The following is a 22499-nucleotide window of genomic DNA, read 5'->3' as shown; positions in this document are numbered from 1 at the left end:
AAAGATATGAGTTACGTTTGCTGAATTGGATCAATTTATCAGCAGGGTAATGGCATTCCAAGGTACCTGAAAATCCTGCAAGAGCAAGACCCCATTCATTACTGTGTTGAAAAAGCCAATTTTGTTGACTAAGTGAATAAGGGATAATAATTTGAGAAGGTTCTATACTTATAGGTTGTAAGCATCTAGTTCTACCTTGCATTATTAAATTACTAATAAGTTCATAATAAGGGTTAATAACTTTAGTGGGTGTAGTTTTCATATGAATCTATTCAATAATTCCAACAGTTTGCCATAAGACGGCAGTAGGCACATGAGGAGTTGGACAAATTATTAAGAAAATTGGAAGGTGAGTATGAGTTCTAGTTAATTGTGTAGAACTGATAGATCTATTGACTATTTGTAAAGCTTGAAATCCTTCTGGAGTCACAGAGCGTGAAGAAGAAGGATCTGAGTCCCCTTTAAGAATATCAAACAAAGGCTGTAATGGAGCAGTAGTAAGTTTTAAGGAAGGCCTTAGCCAATTAATATCTCCAAGTAATTTTTGAAAATCATTTAATGTTTTTAAATTATCAACTCGAATTTGCAGTTTTTGAGGCCTAATAGTAGTGTTATCAATATATTTTCCCAAATATAAAAATGGAGATTGTCTTTGAATTTTTTTTGAGGCAATGACCAAGCCAAATGATTGTAAGGACTGTTGTAAAAATTGAAAAGCAGTCTCTAATAAAGAAATATTATCAGTGGCTAAAAGTATATCATCCATATAATGTATGAGATATAACGATGGAAACCTTTTTCTCACAGGAGTCAAGGCCTGAGCCACATATTTTTGGCATAATGTAGGACTATTTGCCATGCCCTGAGGCAATACTTTCCATTGAAATCTCCTCATGGCTTCCTTAAAATTTAAGGAAGGCAAGCTAAAAGCAAAATGTTTTCTATCTTCAGGAAACAAAGGAATAGTGAAAAAACAATCTTTTAAATCTATAACTAAAAGATGATAATTGTGTGGTATGGCTGTTGGGAGAGGGTAGGCCTGGTTGAAGAGCTCCCATTATTAGCATAGTTTTATGAACAGCTCTTAGATCCTGTAATAACCTATATTTTCCAGATGTTTTCTTGATAATAAAATCAGGAGTATTCCAAGGACTACTGGAAATTTCTAAATGCCCTAATTGTTCCAGTACTAATTGTTCTGCAGCTTCTAATTTCTCCTTTGTGAGGGGCCATTGGTCCACCTATACAGGGTCATCAGTCAGCCAAATAATTGGATCAGCAGTGAGTGGAGGAGAATCCAAGGCCCCTAAGAAAAACCCAAACCTTGTCTATCATTTTTTATTTTCACATCAATAGGATAGACAGTTCCTTGTTGATTTGTTCCCAGCCCTTTTGTGGGAAGAAATCCTTGATCCAACATCATATTAGAGACTTGAGAGTTTGGACTATAAAGTAATACTCCCATTTCTTTTAATATATCTCGGCCCCAGAGGTTTAAAGGCAGCCCAGGCAAAACATAAGGCTGGAAGTATCCTGAATAGCCCTCACTATCTTGCCATAATAAAAACTGACTACTTTGCATAGGAGAAGAACTTTGTCCTATTCCGTGAAGTTCTGTAATAGTAGGACTACTGGGCCAACGTTTAGGCCAGTGTATCTGCGTCATAACAGAGACGTCAGCTCCAGTGTCCAACAAACCTGAAAAAAACTTTCCATTAATAGTTCATTTCATTTCTGGACGTTCTTTCCCTATCTTCTGAATCCAGTAGGCAGCATGAGACGATCCAAAAGCCTTTGTTTCTCTCTTTTGATGTTGTCCAATTTGTCCATGAGGTGCAAAGGGCAAAAGTAGCAATTGTGCAATTTTATCACCAGGAGAAATAGTTATTATATTTTTAATAGCTTGTGCCATGACTTTTATTTCTCCTTCGTAGTCAGAATCTGTGACTCCTGGCATAATAGTTAAACCTTTCATGGTGACACTACTTCTTCCCAATAATAGTCCCATCAAACCCTTGGGTAAAGGTCTACAGATGCCCGTAGAGAGGGCCTGAGGACCCATTTCAGGAGTTAATACATATCGGGCGGAGGTACTGAGCTCCAGTCCTGCGCTTCCTGGTGTTGCTCTGGAGAGCGAGGATATTGTATGTTTTTGTTTTTGGTTAATGTCTGATTGATAATTTGAGGAGGATACACAGCCATTGCCCTTGTTATTTGTTGGGGCTGGGGAAGGCCCCGGGAGGAGTTCCCCGACAGTGGTGGCCCATCCTTGTGGGCCACTGAGCAACAACCTTGTGCCCAATGTTTTCCCCTATTGCATTTAGGGCATAAACCAGAGATTTTCTGACCATCTGGAGGTTTCTGAGTAGGGAAGGAAGGACTAGGGTTAGAATTAAAAGATCTACATTCTCTAGCAGTATGACCTGCCTTTCCGCATTTAAAACAAGTCTTTGTTTTCTTTTGATTGTTTATAGACCCCACTTTAGTTAACGCTGCAGCCACAGCAGCACCCTGTATATAAGTAGGCCCAATGTCTGCACAAAGGCGAATATAGTCCTCCAATGGTCCCCGTTTTCTCCAAGGTCGAATCGCAGCCTGACGTGCATTATTAGCATTCTCAAAAGCAAGCTGCTTTACTACAGTTGTACCAGTGAGTCCGTCCACAATGAGTCTCCCCACCGCCTGTGACAACCTAACTACAGAATCAGCATATGGTTCATCAGGTCCCTGTCTAATTGTTGAAAGATCCTCAGTTTTGTGTGTAGAAGGTCATTTCCTCCAGGCTTGTAATGCCAAATGATTTACTTGAGGATGAGCAACAAAGGGATAAGTTAATTGATCTTGTGAAGAAAGATATTGTCCTTCCCCAATCAGCATATGAGAATCAACTGGAATATTATGGGCAGCATTCTTTTCTGCTTGTTCAGCAGGCCGTTCATAAAAATGAAACTTCCATATTAAATAATCTCCACCATTTAAACAAGCTCGTGCAATAGACTTCCAATCGGCGGGGGAAGAGCTTCTCCTGCCAACCATAGCAGTAGTAAAAGGAGCAGTGGGCCCATACTGAGCACAGGCAGATTTTCAATCTTTCAAAACTTTAAAAGGGAGAGCCTGATGCTCCCTAGCAGCTTGTTGAGGATTATTAGGATCAGGTCTTTCTATGACGGGACAACAGAAAATAGGATCTTCTCCTCGTTTTATTGCTCCTTGTACCGCGCTGCAAGGGACTGAGCATTTTTACAGATGTAGATTTTTGAGGAAGACAGTCCTTATTAACCTGCAGCTTTTTCACTGACTTATCTGTCATAGCCATTAGAAAATCATCATCAGGATATTTCTCTCTTTTATGTTTACAAGCCTCATCTGTTAAGTCAAAATGTTCCTCTTCATCTAAAATATTTAAATTAATTAGCTCTTTCGGTTTAGGAAGTGGCGACACAGTAGCTGATAATACAGTCTCTCCTTCTGTCAGAGGCTTACGTGTTTCTGACTTTACATTCAAATCAACACTATCATGAAAAGAATCTAAACATATTTTTATCAGATTCCAGAAACTATATGTAACAACAGGAGTATGAGTAGGCCCTCAAGACTCATAATAATTTTTTAAATCTTCTCCAACTTTCTGCCAGATTTCTATGTCAACAGAGCCGCCATCAGGAAACCAGGGAGATACACCATGGATATGCTGTAAAAATTCAGTTAACTGTGAGGTAGAAACTTTATTACCCCGAGTTTTAAGCATCAAAAGTAAAACCTGAGCAAATAATTCACACTCCTTTGAGCCCTTTTGCCCCATCTTATTTTACTTCTGACTATTGCCTTATGCCTCTATTAGTTTCACGTCTACTGGTGGCCACACATATTTTGCTTAAGGGTTCTCTTACCTGCACTTTCTTTTTCTTTTAATTGCCTTCACGCTTCAGGTCCCTGTTCCAGTGCCACTTGCCGCGGACCAGCCGGAGAAAGAGGATCTCACCGCCCTGGGTCAGAAGGGAAGGGGTAAGGTAGCACCGACGGATGGGGTCAGAAGGACCAAGACAACTGATGGTTGCAAGGCAAATTTTATTACGCTACAGTTGCTGATTATCTAGACTAGAAAAAGGAAGGCTGCCAGATGGTGGTTTACATTATCTACAGACTGTCTCGGCTCAAGGTTAACTTCCCTGGGAGGAAACCCATAAACCCAGAAGCATCAAAAATAACCTGCATGTGCAGGGGGGAGACAGCTTTGCTTGTCTCATTTTACATTCTTTCTGATCTCTGGGCCCTGGTGATTTATCTCCCATGGAATGGAACAAGGAGGGGAACAAGTAGGGACAGTCACTTCGAGCAGCGGCCGCATGCCTGGCATGTCCTTACCTGCTCTCAAGGCTGACTGCTTCCCACACATATGTTGCCTGTTTAAGCCTCAAGCCCTCGATCCTTTGTTGAAATACAATAATTTCATTCCTATGGTTTTCAATACCAAAAACTCAACCTCCAGGAGGGCTAAAGTCTAATTTGTACTCCAAACCAAGTAGCAGTGCACTTCGCTACTACTGAGGCTGAATCCATAAAGACTTCAAGACCACGTCCAGAAGACAAGTTATTATATATAATACTCTGGAAGGTCTGAAACATAATTATCATATAATAGCTCGTCCTTCAGAGCTTTGTACCTATAACATGTTTTTTGATGAAAGTTATTTAATGTACTGGAGATAACTGTGACTTACTGATCAGATATTTGAATACTTATACTTACCTGGGATTTCATTTCTGCTGAAAGAAAAAGGAAGAACAGGACTCACTAAAAAAAAAACACTTTAGAAGTAAAGTAAAAATCTTATCACACACTATCACTTTTGGAAGCAGCATAGAGGGGCAGTCAATGGTGAAACACTGGTGAAAGAGGTCAAAACTCTGGGCCAAAATCCATTATTATTATCATCAGTGACAGCACCACAACTGTGCCCTTCAGAATTACTAATCACTCCTAAGAATCTTCATTTGGCACCAGATGATGCGTTTAAGAGAAACACTCTGGGACGTTTTGAATCAGACTTGGTTTTTTGTTAGCCAAGTTATAGGAGAATTTTTAAAGTGGGGAGAAGGGAAGAAGGAAACGGACCAGGAAAAGAATTTAAGCCATCATCTATAAACAAACAAAGCACTGATAGTTCCAAACATTATGTCAGACACTAAAATGACTGATATAGTGGTTTATAAAACCTATAAAAAGACTACACCAGCGAAGTCCCCATTTATCTGTAGAGTTCAGAAACTAAAACAAGGAATATTTTAGCTTAAAACCTTATCTCAAGAGAATCATATACACTTCACATGAATAAAAATACCTGAAACCAAACATTTTTAAAAGCTCCAATACCCAAAATATAAAGAAAAATATTAATTCAGAAGACTCAATCAATCCATCATAATCACAAAACGGCTGGGCAATCTCTATCTCCCTTCCACACTCACCATCCATCCCATGGAAGACCAAGGGAGATCAGACCTTCCAGACTTACCTTCCAGACAACTGGCTGCTGCAAAATTCTGTGGAGACTCCTTGTGGAACAGTAGTTTCCCACCTCTTGTGTCTCTCCCTATCGTGATCATGATCATGCAGGAAGCAAGTCTGGCTGTGCTATTTCTTATCATTGTCTGTCACCCTCTGCAACATGGTATTGTACAGATAAGGAGAAAGTAGTTCCCTTTCCCCCAGAAGGTTGAGGCTCAGGTACAGGGTAATTCTCCTGTGCACACAGCCATTATTTAGGCCGACTCAGTGACTTCAACAGGCTTAATCATGTGATCAGGTTTGTTGCCAGCTGCGTAATGCTCCCACATCTGTAGATAGAGCCGCTCCAGGTCCATTGTGTATTGTTTGGTGTTGAACAGAGGGCTAGATGTTCTCTGCTTCCAGACTTTGCCACGAATTTTCTTCAGGTATTCTAGATCAGTTCCCAGTTTCACAGCTATGTCTTCATATTCTTGTCTGTTTTTAGCAATAAGCTCAAGACAGCCTAAACAAGTGAGCTGGGAAGCTGCAACTCGGGAAGCAAGAGTCTCTCCTGGCATAGTCACCATGGGTGTCCCTGACCAAAGGACATCCATCCCTGTGGTGTGTCCATTACAGAGTGGAGTGTCCAAGCAGACATCAGCCAGCTGGCCTCTCCGAACATGTTCCTCTTTAGGAGCAACAGGTGAAAAAATGATACGGTTCTGGGGAAGGCCCATATTTTGTGCATACTGTTGAATATTAGGTTCTCCTACTGCTGGAAAACGCAACAGCCACAGTACACTATTGGGAACACGCTTCAGAATATTTGCCCACATCTGCAAAGTAGATGGGTCAATTTTATATAATTGATTGAAGTTACAGTACACGATGGCATCTTCCGGTAACCCGTACTGAGAACGTGTGGTTACAATAATGGTACGGGGAACCTCCTCTCCAGTGGCAGCCTTAATGTTGATCTGGGTAGTTGCCAGTCCATTGCTAAGACTGAATCCATTAATTGTTATCTGAATTTGTCCTCTGTTAATCATTTCAATAACTGCCTCTGCAATAGTATTCATAGGAATGACAGGCATATTAAGAGCTGTATTACTGCTGTCTGCACTGTCTCCTCCATCAGGATATTTCATCTTGACAATCTGCACATCTGGGAGACTATCAAGAAATGCTTTGAGGTCGATGCCATTCAGCACAATCCGATTGTCATAAATGTGCCCATTGGACTTCAAATCGATGACTGCTTTCTTCTTCAGGTGAGGGAACATATTGGCATGATCACCAATAAAGAAAGTATGGGGCATATAAGCCAGTTTCTCAGAATACTGCTCAGCAACTTCAGCAGGTGACGTTTCCTGATCAGTGATGATATAATCCATGAAAAGCACGCCACTGGTCCCAGGGTAGCCCAGCCACATTGCCTGAATAGGAGCTGGCCTGAGAGCAAAGAGTTCATTTCGAGCACCCCTGGTATAACCATTCAGATTTACAAGGATGTGTATACCATCTTGATGGATGCGATCAGCTGCTTTCCCATTGCATGGAATCTGAGAAAGATCAATGAAATGATGGGCTTCTGCCATCACCTTCGCTCGGAAGTTTGTGCCGTCATCTGGGCTCAGGGCATAACAGAAGACCTCAAATTTATCAGGATTGTGCATGCCTGGAATAGACTGCATAAGATGAGAAGTAGGATGATTCCCAAAGTCAGAACTCACGTATCCTACACGCAGTCGACCATCACTGAGCTTCAAGTCTTTTGGATGTTCGTACGGTGGTTTATGAAGGACACTGATCTCGTCCAAGCAGAGGTTCCCATGGCTCTCAGCAATAGCCTTCCTGAAGCCATGAGAAAGAGGATAGAGCATACTATGATGAGGCTGCACAGAAGGCAACCTATTCTTCTCCAGCTGGTCGGCCACAATGCTGACCAACTTCTTCATTCGCTCATCATAGTCTGTCCAATCACAGACAATCTGCAGGCAATGAGCCAAATCACAATAAGCGTCAGGAGAGTCAGGTTCAAGCTTCAGAGCAGTGCGATAAGAAGCAATTGCTTCTGGAATATTCCCTGAATCCTTGTGAATGGAAGCCAGATTGCTGTGGGCATCCGCAAGTGCAGGGTTAATCTGAATGGCACGAGTATAACACTGCAAGGCTCCCTGAACATCCTGCATCTCCTTTAGAGTGTTTCCCATGTTACAGTAGGCGTCAGCAGAGGTAGGACTGATTCGAACAGCCTCCTTATAATGCATCAGAGCTTCCTGCAGTTTTCCCTGCTGCTGCAATACACTTGCTAAATTTGAATGGGCAACAGCAAACTCTGGGAAGACTTCTAATGCTTTACGATACAAGCGAACTGCCTCTTCAATGTTTCCCTGGTTTCCTTTGATATTGGCTAGGTTATTCAGAGAGTCTGCATGGGTGGAGCACAGCCGCAGAGCTGTGTTATAACAATCTTCTGCTTCGGCAACACGGCCCTTCTCTTCCAGAGCGTTGGCTAGGTTGCTGTAAGCATCAGGGAAATGTGGTTGCAATTCAATAGCTCGCCTGTAGGTGTCTATTGCCAGATCCATCAGGCCTTGCTCATAGTATACACCAGCCAGGTTGGCACACACCACGGCATGATTTGGGCTCAAGCTTAGGGCGCAAAGGTAAGCTGCCACAGCTCTGTCAAAAATCCGTGCCTCTTTCAAGACATTTCCTAAATTGATATAAGCATCCAGAAAATTGGGGTCAAGGGTGACCGCCTTTTCAAAGTGATGAATTGCAAGCCAAATCTCCCCTTGTGCATTGAAAACACAGCCAAGATTACTCCAAGCTACTGCAAAGTTCGGTTGCGTCTCCACTGCTTTCAAATAACATGCCTTGGCTCCTTCCAAGCGACCCAGGGCTTTGAGCAGGTTCCCCAGGTCACTGCGAACACAGTACAAATCAGGATTGCACTGAAGAGCAGAGACGTAAGCTTGTACTGCCCCTTGCATGTCGCCTGCTGCTACCAAAGCGGCTGCCAGGTTAATATGACCATCGATGAAATCTGGTTTGAGATGCAATGCGTGCCGGTAATGCTCCATTGCTTCCTGCAACTGCCCTCTTTCCTTGTACACATTCCCCAAATTCGAATAGGCTTCTGCCAGAAGAGGGTTCTGTTTAATTGCCAGAGTACTAAAATGGGCAGATCTGTCCAGCCTTCGACACTGGAAGTGTAGAGATGAAAGTAATAAAAGTACTCCAGTATTGTCTGGCTCTTGTCTCCACAGCTGCATGCAGTGTCTCTCAGCTGCCTCAAAATCTCCTGCCTGATATTCTCGATGTGCCAACTCAGCTAACCCTTGGAAGGAAAGCATACGTTTCGTTGGTTCTGTGCTGTCGGCCACGTTGCCCACAGAAGACGCCATCTGGAGCTTCTGGAGAGAGCGAGAAAAGGGGGTATTTGAGTCCCGCTGCCGCCACTACTGGCAAGAATGTTTCTAGAGGTAGCAAATACGAGGGCAGCAGCCGTACCACTGCTTTGGCAGGCTTAAGCGGCGGCAACAGTTACAGGCACCGAACCTTAGGAAGTCTGGTTGGCCACCTACCTCTCACGCTCTTGAAATCTTAATTCTTAACCCTGCCCTCTTCCACCATTTTTCTCCTAATCAGGGAATAAAAATTACCTATACACTTGCCTTAGAAGAAATCAAAAGTCAGCAGTCCAAACACTTTTTAAATTTTTGTTTTCTGTCCAGTTGGAAAGGAAATACATGATTGACTTTACTTCATCGTTCATATAGTCAATGTGGAAAACATTAGGGCCGTGAATTTCAATACAGTAAGATCAGAAAATTTTAAATTGGCCTTCCCAAACCACTAATAAGTAATCAACGTTGTATATAATGCTAAAATCTTAGAGACTGAGTTTGATATTTTAAAAGTTCTGAAAGGATTAGCTAATTTCTCCTCATCATATTTCTCATGCCTCAAACCTGAGTATTACTTTTTAAAAAATAAATCTATTTATCTTTATTTATTTTTATTTTGGCTGCGTTGGGTCTTCAATGCTGCGTGCAGACTTTCTCTAGTTGCGGCGAGCGGGGGCTACTCTTTGTTGCGGTGCCCGGGCTTCTCATCGCAGCAGCTTCTATTGTTGTTCCACAACTCTATGGGTTCCTTTTTAGGTCCTATGAAGAACCCTAGAAATTAGTTCATGGAATTATAAGTTTTTGCAAAATTGTCAAAAGTGAGATATTTTAACTTCCATCAGGTAAGACCAGCGTCTCTTTCTTTGCCAATTTTCCTTCTATCATATTCCGCTATGTTGGATCATATTGGAATGGCCACAGGCTTTTTTGAAATCTGGCTAAGGAGATTTCCTTTTTTCTGTGGTACGCGGGCCTCTCACTGTTGTGGCCTTTCGCGACGCACAGGCTCAGCGGCCATGGCTCACGGGCCTAGCCGCTCCGCGGCATGTTGGATCTTCCCGGACCGGGACACGAACCCGTGTCCCCTGCGTCGGCAGGTGGACTCTCAACCACTGAGCCACCAGGGAAGCCCTAAGGAGATGTTTTAAGTCAGGCTATTATGTGATTTTCAGACACCGCCGTATGTAATTGACTATATACTATCCCATTACAGGAATAACTTCCAGTACTCATACTGACTACTCTACTGACTTAACCTAGCACAAGACACAGAAGCATAAGGACAAAAACCACCTTACAATATAGCCATGTCTTGCACTTCACAGCTCTCAAAGCATGTGCGTTTGAAGAAGAAAAAAAGAACTGAAAAGTACAAAACCAGAAGCTATTCTGTGGAAAATTATTTCAATCATCAGGCATGTGAAAGATAAGTCAAAGATTCAGTTCTCATCAATGCTTAGTCAAAACGGAAATTTTCTTCTGTCAAGAATATACTCCAGGGGCTTCCCTGATGGCGCAGTGGTTAAGAAGCCACCTGCCAATGCAGGGGACAAGGGTTCAAGCCCTGGTCCGGGAAGATCCCACTTGCCACGCAGCAACTAAGCCGGTGTGCCACAACTACGGAACCTGTGCTCTAGAGCCCGTGAGCCACGACTATTGAGCCTGCGAGCCACAACTACTGAAGCCTCCGTGCCTAGCGCCCGTGCTCTGCAACAAGAGAAGCCACCGCAATGAGAAGCCTGTGCACCGCAACGAAGAGTGGCCCCCAGTCCATGCAAGTAGAGAAAGCCTGCGCACAGCAACGAAGACCCAACACAGCCAAAAATAAAGAAACAAAGAAAGAAAGAAAGAAATGAATATACTCCATCAATAATGTGTGTAATGGAATGGTGTGAATGAGTATTTTATCAGAATCCCTGTAATGCACAAACCTATAGCAGTACTGAAATCAGTAATGCATTTATAATAGTAAATACTTATGAGGAAGTAATCCATAGAGGTTTTCTCAAAGTTAACAATAAAAATTAATATGACATTATCAATAATAAATTGTGAAGCTGAAATAAACTTTTCTAAACTATTAATAACTAGAAGCAAATTCTAATCAACCATGTTACAAGAAATCTATGTCTAAAAACTACAAAGTTTATTTCTTAAAATTTTATTTCGAAAATACATAAACTGTCGTATGAGGAGGCAGTTAAAGAATACATAGCTAGAAGAGTGGGGGAAAAGTTTTATAGAGACACATCTGGCAGCAGTTAATTTTTAAATGTCATTTTTCTAGATTTTGTGACACCTATAGTATTGATATTTGAAAGCATTTAAAAAATTGTAATTTGAAGATTTGCTACTTCCACGTAGAATAAAATATTTTGAAGCAAAACAATGTTTCCACTGAGAAAAACAAAAAAAGCCAAATAAAATAGCCAGCATTCAGTCAAAAAGTTCCAGACAAACCAAGAGATAGAATCATATGGCTAAAATTCTAAGAAAACAACAGATAATACAAAAATATTTATATAAGATATTGTGTATCTTTATCAGGAAAAGTCTTTATCAAGAAAAGACTTGAAATCATCAGAATTTATATTATATTTTATTTATTTGTATATTATATTTATATATAGATATTTATATATTTATATAAAGAACTTCAAGATAAAGCCCTAGTTAAGGCAGTGACAATAGCAGTAGCAGTGGGAGTGAAAAGAAATGGTTATATTCAAGCATATTTTGTCAGGAAAAGTCCAAGATCAAATGTCTGCCTGCATACATGGGATGGATAGACGGAGTGGGAAGAATCAAAGTTAACTATAGAGGTTCTAGTGAAGATGGGGTTGCCGTCACCCAACCCAAGGGGCTGCGATCATCCCCAAGGTCTAGGAGACTCAAAGGGAAGGTCATGGTCAGAGGCAAAGTTAATTGGTGGGAAAATGAGACTCCCAGTCTCTCCATCTCCTTACACCAGTTTTTTTTTTAACATCTTTATTGGAGTATAATTGCTTTACAATGGTGTGTTAGTTTCTGCTTTATAACAAAGTAAATCAGTTATACATATGTCCCCATAGCTCCTCCCTCTTGCATCTCCCTCCCTCCCACCCTCCCTATCCCACCCCTCTAAGTGGTCACAAAGCACCGAGCGCATCTCCCTGTGCTATGCGGCTGCTTCCCACTAGCTATCTATTCCTTATACCAGTTTTGTTTTTCTGCTCATATACGTAGCAGCATTTCATTCAAGGGGAAAGTCATTGATCTCACTGGTCAAATTACACAACATAGTTCAAGGCACATTTACAGTGGTTAGTTCCTCCACAATTTAGAAAGTCACATTCACAATTTCCCTCTTCCCTCTTCAGACTGTGCTACAAACCTACAGTAATCAAAACAGTATGGTACCGGCACAAAAACATCCATCACTGGAACAGAATAGAGAGCCCAGAAAGAAACCCATGCACTTATGGTCAATGAATCTATGACAAAGGAGGCAAGAATATGCAATGGAGAAAAGTCTGGGCTTCCTTAGGGATGGTTTCATCAACTAATTTGTTTTCTTAAATGGACCATACTTTTCCATGTCTTTGTATACCTTGTGAGTTTTTTGGTTGAACATTTGGCTTTCAAATGTTATAATGTGGTGTCTATGGAAATCAGATTCTCCCACTTTCCCAGGGTTTTCTGGGCTTTTGATTGTTGAAGGCTGTAGTAGTCTGTTTGTTTAGAGACCTTTCCAAACTAGCTTTGCAATGACTGTAATGACTTTGACTTTCCAAACTAGCTTTGCAATGACTCCTTATCGTATGTAGGCACTGAAGTCTCTGTTCCTTTAGTTCATGTTTAGCTAATGTTTTGACAGAGATGTCCTTGAATTCCTGCACCTAAGACAAACAAAAACAAATATACACAAGCACATCCACATGCACACTCAAAACCACACACCTCTCCCCATTGTGCAGATTGCTGGATCACTCCTTCAACATTTAGCTGACCTGCACTAAGTTCAGGGCTCAGCCCATGGTAAAAGCTTAGAGACTCCTCTGGTGTTTTCAGAACATGCATCTTATCTTGAGTATGCATGTGGCTTTCTTAATTTCTCTGGACACATGTGTACTTTTTGTATGTTCTAAGTTCCCAAAGAATCTCCCCCAACTTTTGCTCCTGCATCTTATGTGGTCTATTGTATTTCAATGCACAGTCTTCTGCCCCAGCCATCTGTGCTTTGTTAGTTCACCTTGTACTTTTTTTGAGCAATGACCGCTGCTTTTCCAGACTGTGTTCCAGGTTAGCTAAGACAGAGATAAGCATCTTGTGTCAGTCCTTCAGGTAGCTCCCAGACAGGTTAGAACAGATACACATAATAATCTGAGAGTACGGTCTCTTCTGCTCCCTCCTGAAGCTGGTTTGAGGGTCCCATACTACGAATGGTCTGCTGCTACTTTAAGACTATCACTGCATTAAGACTCCACCACTTTAAGACCATCTCTACACTAACAGTGGATGGGGCAAGGGCAAGTAAAAATGCCACAAAGCTTTCCTGCCATTTTCAAATTGCCTCTTCCCTGGTTCAGTATGTGTGTGGTTGCGGTAAATCTTTGGCTGATTTCAGGACTAAGAGAAACTCAAGGAACCCCACAACAAGAAACAGTATAATCAGACTCTCAGATGCCAAAAGACAGAGAAAGAATCTTTTCTCCCAAAGGAGAAAGAAAAAACAAATTTGTCACAAAGCAGGGATCCTCAAAAAGATTCATAGCTAATTTTCTATCTGAAACCACGGAAGCAAGAGGCCAGACATATTTAAAGTGCTGAAAGAAAGAAACTGTCCACCAAGAATTCTATATTTGGCCAAAATGGTTTCAAAACTTAGGGAGAAATTAACACATTCCCAGATGAACAAAGGCTGAGGGCGTTTGTTTTACAACTTCCTAACACTGCCCTATGACAAATGCTAAATTGAACCTTCAGGTTGAAATGAAAGGACACTAGACAGCAACTCGAAGCTGTATAAAGAAATAGAAATCTCCAGTAAACATAAATACATGGGCAGATACTAAAGCCAGTATTGTGCTACTGGCTTGTAACCCTACTTTTTATTTCTTACATGATTGAAAAAACAAATGCATAAAATAATCATAAGTCCATATTATTGGGCTCACAAAGTATAAAGGTGTAATTTGTGACAACAATAATGTAAAGAGGAGGAATGGAACTGTAGAGGAACAGAGTTTCTGTGTGCTATTGAAGTTGGTTTCAATTCAAATGATATTGGTTGAACTTTAGAAGGGTAAATGTAATCTTCTTGATAACCACAAAGAAAATATCAATAGACTATATGCAAAAATAAGTGAAAAAGGGATCAAGAGTTCACTACAAGAAAATCGGCGAACCACAGAAGTCGTCAGTAATGGAGTAAATAAGAGGCAAAAAATGCATAAGACATACAGAAAACAACCAGGAAACAGACAGAATTAAGTTCTTCCTCATCAGTAATTTTTGAAAAAGTAAGTGGATTAAGCTCTCCAATAAAAAGATAAATATTGGCAGAATGGACTTTAAAAACATCCATAATCCAAGTATATGCTGTCCGCAAAAAACTTACTTGATTTCAAGAGCCACAAGTTGGTTGAGAGTTAAAGCACAGAATAAAATATCCCATGCAAATAGGTATTGGAGATCAATACCTTGCTTTCAATAATGGATAACACATCTAGACAGAAGATCAGTAGAGAGGTAGGGGGACTGAATAACACATTTAACCAACTAAACCTAACAGCCATATATAGATCACTCCACTCAACAACAGCAGAATACACATTTTTCTCAAGTACACATGGAACGTTCTCCAGGAGAGACCATATGTTACACCACAATACAAGTACCAATACATTTTCAAGAAACTGAAATCATACAAAGTATCTTCTTTAGCCACAGTGAAATGAAGGTAGAAATCAATAACAGAACCCTTGGTAGCCATTTCCCATCATGCCTGCCACACATGATATAAAGCAATGAAGGGAAAAACAGAATTGACCATTTAGAAAAGTGGGAAAGAGGACATATCATTGACACAGAGTGTGTGCTGTTTCCCGTTGTCAGGGATAGAAATAAATTAGCATCGTTTATTCATTAGTGTGTTAATTTCTTGGTCAATCATTGGGCAGCCAGTGTTTCTGCCTGATGGGAAGATTTTCTATACTCAGTGTTGAGTGGAGACAACCTTGAAAGGGACATTTAAAAGGATTATACTGTGATGGGCTTAGCAGTAGCCTTCCTCCTATGCCAGTATTTAGGCTGGGGTATTTCCATGCAGTGTGTACAATCGTAGGCCCCAGGTCACCAGAATTTAGTTGGATTCGTTTTGTTAATACATTCCCTCAGTACTTTGTCTTTTATTTGACTGTTGCATTTACTTCATTCTTTATTATCACTGCGAAACAACTTTGTTTCCTGTTCAGATGCCAAAAAGTGGATATCAATACCTCCTGAGGTTTACACATCACAGATCTGTTTTACATATCAGAGACAGAGACAGCAACTATTTCCAATGACTTTGAGACATACTTTGAACATGTGATTAACATGTTGAGTGTTGAAATGTGTGTCGAGCTCATTATACTTGCTCTAAAAGGTTTCAAACTGCAAAGATTTAAACATCTTTATGTTTGAATAGTTTTCCTGTGCTGTCCCTTTGTGTCAAACTGTTAATGTGCAGTCTGGCGCCTTCAAATCATGTGGCTTTGTAACCAATTATTTACATGTTGTTTTATCCACAGAGAATCTTTTTTTAAAAATAAATTTATTTATTATTTATTTTTGGCTGTGTTGGGTCTTTGTTGCTGCGCATGGGCTTTCTCCAGTTGGGGCGAGTGGGGGCTACTCTACATTGTGGTATGCGGGCTCCTCATTGCTGTGGCTTCTCTCGTTGCAGAGCACGGGCTCTAGGCGCTGGGGTTTCAGTAGTTGTGGCACGTGGGCTTCAGTAATTGTGGCTCATTGGCCCTAGAGCACAGGCTCAGTAGTTGTGGCGCACGGGCTTAGTTGCTCCGCGGCATGTGGGATCTTCCCAGACCAGGGCTCGAACCCATGTCCCCTGCACTGGCAGGAGGATTCCCAACCACTGTGCCACCGGGGAAGTCCCCACACAGAGAATCTTAAGGTCAAAACATACAACTCGATTAACTACACGTCCTCCTGTTCACATTTCCTTCATCTTTTCTTCATCTTCTGTCTGTGTTTCCTTGGCCCTGTTTATATTAAGTGCTTTTGCCGTTATATTTGATTGTCTGTATTCCGCTGAGATACCACAATGCTTTATGAGACACGGTAGGATATAAATGCATTTAAGTTTTATATATATATATATATATATATATATATATATATATATATATATGTAGTTTGCTTGAGTGCAGTGTTTTTTGCTTTCTGTACTGAATTCATTAGCATGGGTTGGTATAAAATTCAGCATAGGTCAATATGTAATTTGTAAACAAATAAGGTCTTAAAAGTGGGGAATTAAGTCTTTTAAATTTAATTATTTATTGTAAAGAGCAGAATAGCATACATAAACAGGTACCTAAGGAAAACTTGTATTCTAATATGGAACGCTCATGAACACCGTTTTTTTTTTTCTTCTAATGGTATGATAGTAGGCCATTTGATTATTTCTATTTTTATGGCTTTAACTTTAGAACAATGAAATATTCGTAAATTTTAAAAAGTATTTTTCTTTATTTGATGCGGGTGGGATACTGGAGAAATGAAAGGTCAAACACCTATTGAGGAATCCATGCTTGTCTATATATTGTGTACTTTTATTTCAATAACTGATTTAAAATTCCTAAAAGGATGCTATAATAAGTTATTATGCCATTTTACAGACTGAATTAAGTGAATTTCAGGGAGGTATGAAACTTGCCTAAGGCTATCCAGCTGCCAAGTGGTAGAAGTGAGAATTAAATCCAGGTATACCTATCGCCGAAGTTTCTGCTCATCTCTTTACATCATCCACTTTTAATAGCCAATGCTTTCCTGCTTACAAATATGACTGAGGTTTCCAGGCAGTCAACAGTCCTTTTTAATCAGATAGAAAAATTACTGTTGATCCTCTAAAGACATATTCCTTTTCCATTAAGTGACTTTAGTTGTTCAAATAATACTTCCAGACAGTAGTAATCATACAGTTGGAGACTAAGAACAGAACTCAGGGATGTGTCTAGCAGTCAGTAAAGACCAACTGGGCTCACTGATGATATTTGCGGTCATTTCCTCTAGACTAACATAATCTTATTAATAAGACCCTAATAATTCAGAGTACTGCCCTTGCCTGATTGTTTGTTCTTCTCCCTCTATCACTCTCTCTTTCCCCATATTATTATTAGTTTTGGCAATTTTTGGTGAATTAAATTCAGGGATTAGTATTCAGGAGTACTCGTCACAAAAGCAGAGAATCTTAGCTCACACCAAAGGAAAAAAATAGAGAAAAAGTATAAATTATATGAATACACACACATACACACATGTGCCAACTATATGTTGCACTTCTCCAAAATCTATTCAGTATCTGCACATTTACTGTATATTAGCAGTAAGACCAGAAATGAGCGTAACGCTCTGTTTACAAGGCACAGAAAACAGACCCAAATATGGAAATTACTAGCAATGAGAATGGGGAAGAAAGACTACAACAAGGAATGTAGATGATATGTTTGTTTCCTAGCTATGATGCCAAATATTGAACTTTCAACTTGAGACAAGGAGGCCATAAAAAGTTGTATTACTTTCCTAGAGCTGCCATGACAAAGTACCAGGGACTGAGGAGGTTAAACAACAGAAATTTACTCACTCACAGGTCTAGAGGCTAGAAATCTGAGATAAGGTGTCAGCAGGATTGATTTCTTCTCAAGTATCTCTTCTTGGTTTGTAGATGCCATGTTTTCCTTTTGTCTTCACATGGTCTTCTCTCTGTGCATGTCTGTGTCCTAATATTTTCTTTTTATAAGGACACCAGTCATATTGGATTAGAGCCCACCCATTTGACCTCATTTGACCTCAATTACCTATGTAAGGGCCTTATCTCCAAATACAGTCATATTACGAGGTATTGGGGGTTAAGACTTCCACATATTAACTTGAGCAGGACACAATTCAGCTGATAATAGAAGATAAGAGTAATTTAAGCAAGTAAGTAACTGTTGTTTACAGTGAGTTGCTTAAGGATATGAATTTACTCAAGAAAAACAAGAAGAAATTATATAACACTGTATGTTATACAAAGGTATTAAATTAATCATCATAACATCCTGTGAGATGGGCATTAAATTAGACTAAGCAAGATGAAGCAACTTATCCAGAATTGTAGAGTTGGTACTTTCCAGAATTTAAACCAGGTATTTTCCCAGTTCCATTCTACATTATATATTCATTTCATTATTTGAAATGAATTTTGAGTCTTCATTTTGCTTAGTTTCTGAAGTTACATGGGGATAGAACGGAGTTGGATCTTTTCAGTGACATTCACACATGGGGAAGGAAATTGAGTCCAGAAGCTTCAGCAATGTTTCCATGGAGAGCACTAACAACAGAACCAGAAACACCGTTATCCTTTGGGTTCAGTGATCTTTCCTGAAGCGCTACAAGAATCAATTTTACGAAGCCCAGTGTTTTCCAAACTTTCACCAATGGGCTCTGTAGGGCCCTCTAACAGTATCTAACTAGTTTCTCATCCCAAGCCACTTAAGACAAGGAGTTCTGATTGTTCTCTGTGAGGAAATCAAGTGACAATCATAGCCGGTGATTTAGGATAATTTCTTCAGGGCCCAGACAAAACCTAATACACAGTAATAATCATTGTTAAGTGCATCTTTGACAAGGATTAATCAGGTATCAAAGAGGTCTATAAATTGGGAGAAATTATGATCAAAGAGAAACATAGACCACAGATATTTAATTAATGCTCAATTATTTATGAGTTTAACTTTGGTTAACCTAATTTTCCTTCTTCTAGACAATTTCCAATTCGTCTCCACAAAGAGACCAGAATAAGCACCTTCCAATACAAGATTTATTGTGTTGCTTTAATTTAAAGCATACAGTGACTTCGACATTCACTCCACCAAGTTTTGCCAGGAGAGAAAAGGAGACGTTATATTTTGTCTTGAATTAGATATGCCACCATACTTGACTTAGTTCATCCCACTGGAAGCACTTTGAGGGCAGATTCTACAGTCTTGTCTTACATCCTCTACGGAATCAAGCCAAGGGAATCACACACAGTTACAGCTGGAAAAACATTTGTTCTGGGTTAATACTTTTAGCCTTTACCACCAAGACTTTATCACCAAGACCTATCTTTACAGTCTCTAAACAGGAGACCTTCTTGCCTTCCCTTTTCATATTGACTAGGAAGGTAAAGGGAAGAACTGAGAAGTACCCAAAGTCAGCTAGCAGCCAGCACAGATAAATCATCTGTGGAGATATTGTTTCTTTCAAAAGATATAAACGTAAGAGGAAGTCCTGGTGTTTGAAACAACCGTGCAGAATAAAATTCCATGAAAACCTAGAAATCCAGATGCAGATCAGTAACATATTGGTTAAATAAGCTGTTATGTTCATGCAATGGACAAGTGTACATACATTAAGAAGAACGAGATACTCTTTTCTATGAGATTCGCTTTTCACTGAACTCATCAGTGCTGCCAAAACAATGTTACATAATACTTTTTCTTTAACATTATATCAGGCATCCTCATCTTGTCCTGCATTTATTGCCAGTGTTACTAAAGTCTACCACTTACCTCTTTCTCTTTTAGACATATAATTTCTTCTTATTTTGGAAGCATTCATCAATCCCTATTTTACTCTTTCTTTTCAATTACAAATGAATACTGAATTTTATAAAATATCTTTTGGGGGATATTTCAAGTGATTGTATAGTTTTGCTCTCCTTTGACCTTGTTATATGGTAAATTATATTTTGTTATTTTATATTATGTTATTTATTATATATTGTATTCTGTTTACTAATGACATTTATTATATTATAATTACATTATTTTTAAGGTAGCATTTTGTTTTAGATAGACAAAACAACCAGTGGAATAGGAAGCATCTTAAAATTAGATGCAAGAGCATAAGGGAATTGAGATTAAAATAAAATTCACGTTTTGGATCAGCAAAAATTATTCAACAGAAGTGGGAAAATATAGCTATCACAGAATTACTAAATTCTCGATACAGCAACGAGTTAAAAGTTAAAAAATAATGAAAGTGTAAAAGTATCAGAAACCTGGGAGACTTGAAATAAATTATTCATGAGGAATACCTTTCTAAGATACAAAGAAAAAAGGATACATTTAATTATATAAGAATTAAAATTTTCCTCATGGCAAAATGCACTACAAAGGTCAGAAAACAAGCAAAAGAAATTGGGAAATATATTTAGAAATGGATATGCCTTCTTTACAACTTTTGAGAGAAGCACATGTTTCTTTTTCCTTTGACCTGTTATGTGGGTATTAATCTATAATGTAAGTGCATGGTTCCTTTCCTTTCACCTGTAATGTGAGATTTAATCTATATGGTAAGTGCATGGTTCCTTTCCTTTCATCTGTAATGTGAGTGTCAACATGGGGCACTGTTTCCAAGCACAGACTTTGGATGTTCCTGTACTGGTCCCGTCACTGACCATCCACAAAAACTTACAAATGTTGCTTTACTTTCCTGGGGGTTAGAGTCTTAGCTAAGAAATGGAAGCAAAATAGAACTTTCCCCCAGGGATGATAGAAGGTTTAAAGGAGTAAATATGTAAGTGACTTGGCACAGTGCCTACTACAAGAGAGATCAGTATAAGTACTTACCAATTTTTTAAAGAGACAGATGAAAGAAATAAAATGTGGTGATTTCAATCTATTGATATATATTCTTGACATTAAACTACCTTTTCATTCATTGGATGACCTAACTTGCTCATGCTTTTTCTTACTCTAGTGAACTTGGGTAGCTAATATCATAGTTTAAAATTTTTCCTTTCATATTTACAAGTAAATTGGACCTGTAAATTTCTTTTTCCTTACAGTCCTAATCTGTTTTCAGTATTAGGATTATATAGACTTCATAAGATGAATAAAGGAGCATTCTTCCTTTGCTACTCTCTAGAAGTTTTTCTTTGTTAATATTATCTGTTTAACAGAAGTTTGATAGAATTCACCTCCCAAATGATCTGGCCGGGTCTGGTATTTTCTTGGTGAAAGATTGTAAACTATTGACTTAATTCCTTTACTGGTGCAAGAACTCCAGCTACAAATTTCCTCTTGTTTCAGTTTTGGTAAACTTTAGGAGCTAGGAAATTGTCCACTTTACAGAAATGTTCAAATTTACTGGCATTTCATATATTCTCTGTTTGTACTCTCTGCTATAACATTGTCCTGATTCTTTCTGTATATTATTTACTTACGTTTTTGTTTTGCTTAATCAAAGTTTGTTTTTTTTAATCTTTTCAAAGAATATTCTTTTGACTTACTAAATCACCTCAATTTTATACTTTTTTCTGTTTTACTAAGTTCTGCTCATATCTTTATTGTCTATTTTTCTATGTTCTCAGGGTTTATTGTTTTACTCTTCTGATGTCAATTAAAACACTTGGTTATTCATTTTAATAAATCTTTTTACTTATAAATAGTTGAACTTTTCGAAGGTTCCAGCTTAGTTGTACGTATCTAAGGGTCAGCTCCTCCTCATAGTTGCTGGCCTAAGGCTTAGTTCACCCTATAGCAATGTATATATTGACATTTTTTCCCCTCGACTTTCTGTGTTTTGCTACTTCTCACTTCTCTTTGCAGAGAAGCCCTTTGAAATACCCTTAACTTATTTTACAGCCAATAAGTCTTTAAAATACTGTGTATTTTTTAAGATAAATCAACTTATATAATTAGGCAGGAAATCTGATCTGCCATATTTTTAAAAACAGCATAATTTCACTCTTCTCCACGATTAATCTGCTGTATTACACGACCTTCGAGTTTTTAGCTTTATCAATGACATGTACTTTAAAAATGTTTGAAAGATCCTACCCAGTCTTTTAAAACATCCTTGCTCCTTGTTTCAGTTCTAGTTTTATGTATATTTTCTGCCTGGCACCTGATTATTCCAACATCTGATGGCTGGCCTTGGGAATTTAATTCTGGTATTGATTGCTTTTGCTGATTCTCTCCACTTGTAGCTCATTTCTTCATTATTGTGTAAATTTAGATCATGAGCTCACGTTTAGCTAAACTTTATCTGTGGGAACGCTATAGGCCTGTGTTGAGGGTCTACCTCTCCAGAAAGGGTTTAGTTTTGTGTTTGGAATACCACCGATTTGGGAGCACTTTAAGTTAATTTCTTGGCTTCTGTTTGCAAGACCGCAAATAAATTTGCAACCCAAACACTGTGAACACAGATCGGCGCTTCAGAATTCTCAAGATTTCCTACCTGTTTCCTACCCAGAGCAGAGGCCAAGAGAATTTGGTCTTAGTCTCCCTTTGCCAGCAGATACTCTTTTCTCCTGGCACACCCTTTCATTAAAGGTGAAGCTAGGCATAGATAGGTTTAGT

General features: G+C 39.2%; 1 pseudogene; it reads right to left on the bottom strand.

Annotated features, from left to right (window-relative positions):
• Positions 1–5763: 5763 nt before the first annotated feature.
• On the bottom strand, positions 5764–8904 carry LOC136120817 (UDP-N-acetylglucosamine--peptide N-acetylglucosaminyltransferase 110 kDa subunit pseudogene; annotated as a pseudogene).
• Positions 8905–22499: the final 13595 nt, after the last annotated feature.

The sequence above is a fragment of the Phocoena phocoena genome, chromosome 3, assembly GCF_963924675.1.
Source record: "Phocoena phocoena chromosome 3, mPhoPho1.1, whole genome shotgun sequence".
In the NCBI taxonomy this organism is placed as follows: domain Eukaryota; kingdom Metazoa; phylum Chordata; class Mammalia; order Artiodactyla; family Phocoenidae; genus Phocoena; species Phocoena phocoena.
This window is presented reverse-complemented; position numbering and strand designations above follow the sequence as displayed.